This window comes from Rhinopithecus roxellana, chromosome 11, assembly GCF_007565055.1.
Source record: "Rhinopithecus roxellana isolate Shanxi Qingling chromosome 11, ASM756505v1, whole genome shotgun sequence".
In the NCBI taxonomy this organism is placed as follows: Eukaryota; Metazoa; Chordata; class Mammalia; order Primates; family Cercopithecidae; genus Rhinopithecus; species Rhinopithecus roxellana.
The window spans coordinates 85,661,595-85,665,455 of NC_044559.1; the positions used below are offsets into that span (position 1 = coordinate 85,661,595).

General features: G+C 41.5%; 1 pseudogene; it reads right to left on the reverse strand.

The window, feature by feature from the left end:
- Positions 1-660: 660 nt before the first annotated feature.
- LOC104681105 lies at positions 661-3,129 on the reverse strand (annotated as a pseudogene).
- Positions 3,130-3,861: the final 732 nt, after the last annotated feature.

The window sequence follows — 3,861 nt, forward strand, 5'->3', positions numbered from 1 at the left end:
ATGAACAGCGCATCAGTGAGCACCGTGTAGTTACAATGGGCTTTAACATCAGTGTAATTTAAGTTCCTGAAAAAGAGGAGAGGGACAATAGGAAAAAAAAAAAAAAAAAAAAAAAAAAACCTTATTGAGGAAATAATGGCTTGGGCATTTTCAAATTTGGTGAGAACAGTAAACCCAAAGGTCCAAAACATTTAAAAAGTTTCATGGACTAGAAGTATGGAGAAAACTACACCAAGGTACGTCATAATCAAATTACTCAAAAACAATAATAAAATCTCAAGAGCAGTCAGAAAGATAACACTTATTATTTTTTGTCATAAGGATGACAGTATGTTTCTTACCAGAAACAAAATAAGTGAAAAGGTAATAGAACTATGTTGTTATCTTATTAATATTATTTAATTTTTTTTATTAAGCAACATCATCTTTATTTTTCATACCTTTATTTCAGAACAACAAAAATACACAACATCCAACGCTGTTGTCAAAGCAGAGAGGGACCAGGGCTTGAGGCCCTTGTTTCTTGCATTAGACATAAGGACAGGAGGGAAAAACCACCAGACATCAGCAGAGGGAGCCAGGTGGGATGGGCCACTCAAGGCTGTGAAGGAAGCCATGGGGACGCTATACAGAGGGCACAAGGCTTCCAAGTGTAAACTCCTAATCTACTTCCTTTATGCGACACACATCCTCATCACACTCAAGAGGTGGGAACCTCATCAGGAATGGCAGCACTGGATTCCTCTGCTGCCACTTTGCCTTCATTGAAACCTGGACCCAGCCTGATCGTGCAGTGGATGCCACTGGTGTGGGTCTGGGGATCCTTGAGAGAGAAACCAGAAGAGAGCAGTGTGGTTTCAAACAGCAGGACCACCAGGTCCTTGACAGCCTTGTTGTGCTTGTCTGTCTCAGCCTTCTAAAGCAGTGTCTCCATAACGGCATGGTTGAGGTTGATCTCCAGGAGCTTTTTGGCCATCATGTAGCCCACCATAGAGCTGTCCCGAAGTGCCTGGGCTTTCATGATCCACCCCATGTTGGTTGTCCAGCTGGAGGTGCTGGTCACAATGTAGCAGTGTGAAGACACAAGCCTGTTGGAGATAGCCACTTTGTAAGTCTTCCTATGGAAGATTTATTTCATGAGCTTGCAGAGGTTCTCAAACTTCGCTTTGCTTTCCTCCATTTTTTCTCCTCCTCATCCTCAGGTAGCTTCAGACTCTCCTTGGTAACTGAGACCAGGCTCTTCCCATCAAACTCCTTGAGCTGCTGCATGCAGTGGGCTTGGTCATGTGCACCTCCTCAAAGCCCTGCTTCCATCCTTGCTCCACAAAGCAGAGTTGGCAGCCTGCTCTCTGCTCTCATCAGTGATGTCATAGGCGGACTTCTGTGTCTCCTTCATGCGAGAGACATACTCTGATGGAAATTCCATCTAATCTCCAGACTGGAAGGCACAAAAACACAGCAGCTCAAACAGACATAGCTGGTTAGTGGAGTCGTCATAGGCTCTAAGCTTTAGGTTTTTAGAGAATCTCTCACAGAATTTCTTCTAATTCTCCTTGTCTTCTGCCAGCACAGAGAAAAGCTCAAGATACTTTTTCCTTTTTTCTTTTGTTCTTTTGTTTTGTTTTGTTTTGTTTTTGAAGCAGAGTCTCTGTTGCCAAGGCTGGAGTACAGTGGCATGATCTCAGCTCACTGCAACCTCCGCCTCCTGGGTTCAAGTGATTCTCCTGACTCGGCCTCCCAAGTAGCTGGGATTTCTGGCATGCACCACCATGCCTGGCTAATTTTTGTGTTTTTAGTTGAGATGGGGTTTCACCATGTTGACCTGGCTGTTCTCGATCTCCTGGCCTCAAGTGATCCACCCGCCTTGGCCTGAGTTTACAGGAGTGAGCCACCATGCCTCACCTCAAGGCATTTCTTAACAATGTTTTTGCAAATGACTTTCAAGATTTTTCTGTGCTGCAGCACTTCTTGGGAGATGTTCCAGGGCAGAGCTTCACAATCAATGACATCACACATCAAGTTGAGATACTTTGGTATCAACTTCTTACAGCTGTCCATGGTGAACTCGTGATGGACACAGACTTTGACGTTGTTCTTTTTCTTCTTGTTGTCAGAGAGGTCAAAGGGAGCTCCTGACAAGGGATGAATAGCAATGCCCTGGATTCCAATTGACCTTCTACAGAGAAATGCTTGAATGCCAAGTGGACTTCCTAGTCATTAGTGAGGCTCTTGCAGAATTCTCCATACTCTTCCTGGCTGATGTCATCAGAGTTTCTGGTACAGATAGGCTTGGTCTCATTTAGCTCTTCCTGATGGATATATTTCTCCTTGATCTTCATGGTTTTCTTTTTCTTATCCTTACTGCTGTCATCCTCCTCATCTGAACCCATATCTTCAGTCTTGAGCTTTTCCTCATCATCTTTACCTTCCTCTTCTTTCTCTCCTTTCTCTTTCTCTGTCTCATTGTCACTGATTTTCTTCTTTCATTCATTCCTTCTCCAAATACAGGGTGATGGGATAACATATGAACTGGGATTGCTTCTTCACTACTTATTTCACCTGCCTCTGTTCTACGTACTGTCTTGTCTTTTTTAAGATGGAGGATCACTTTGGTCCTCCAGCCAATGGGCTCACTATGGTCAGCACATACAATGAAGGGAATGCCCTACAGAAGACTGACTCCAAGGCAGGCTGTTCATCATTGCTGTGCTTTGAGATCACAACCACTTTCTCTGCCACCAGGTAGGCAGAATAAAAGCCAATACCAAATTGCCCGGTCATGGATATGAATACACCAGCCTGAAGAGCCTCCATAAATGCTTTAGTACCAGACTTAGCAATGGTTCCCAAATTATTTATTAAATCAGCCTTGGACATACCAATGCCTGTGCTCAGCAAGTCAGGATGTGTTCCTGAGGGTTGGGGATGATGTCAACGTTTAGCTCTTTACCACTGTCAAACTTGGAAGGCTCTCATAGTAAATCTTGTTCAAGGGATCAGATGCATTAGAAATCTTTTCCAAAGGAAAATCTCTTTGTTGGAATAGAAGGTGTTGATGATGAGAGACATGAGTTGGGCAATTTATGCCTGAAAAGTGCAAATCTCTACCTCCTCCTCTTCATCAGGCATCATAAAAGAAAAAGGATTATGAGTACTGGAGAGCAAGGGCACTGCATGGCCGAGATGCATGCAGCACCAAGGCTGCACGAGGATGACTACTGGAACAACATATTTAAAATACTGAGAGGAAAAAAACCCAGCACCTTAGAATGTCAAACTCAGCGAACATATCTTTAAAAAATAAAGGCAAAATGAACACTTATTTTCGATGCCAACCATGAAAGAATTCACCAGGAGACCCACACGAGAAAAAATGTTCAAAGTATGCCTTTAGGCAGATAGGAAATGATGTAAGATGAAAGAAGAATATATGAGATAATGTTCTTATTTTAAGGCTCTTGGAAAGATAATAAGCCAATAATGATCGAATGTGAGGTTTATGACATATGTATAGGTAAATATATAATAATAGCATAAGATCAGGAGAGAAGAAAAAGAAGTATACAATTGTAATTTCCTAAACTATACCAGAAGTGGTATAATATGTCTTGAAGGAATACTATAAGTTAAACATGAATACTAACAATCCTAAAGCATCACTAAAACCACAAGATAGAGCAAGCACTAATAAGTACAAAGAAGATAAAATGGAATAATAAAGAGTATTGAATTACTTCAAAAGCATTTATAAAAGAGAAAAAGGGAAAACAATCAAATAAAAAAACAGATGGGAGAAATGGAAAACAAAATCTAGATGTGAAAGCTAGATTTATCAGCTTTCATATTACATTAGCTACAGTT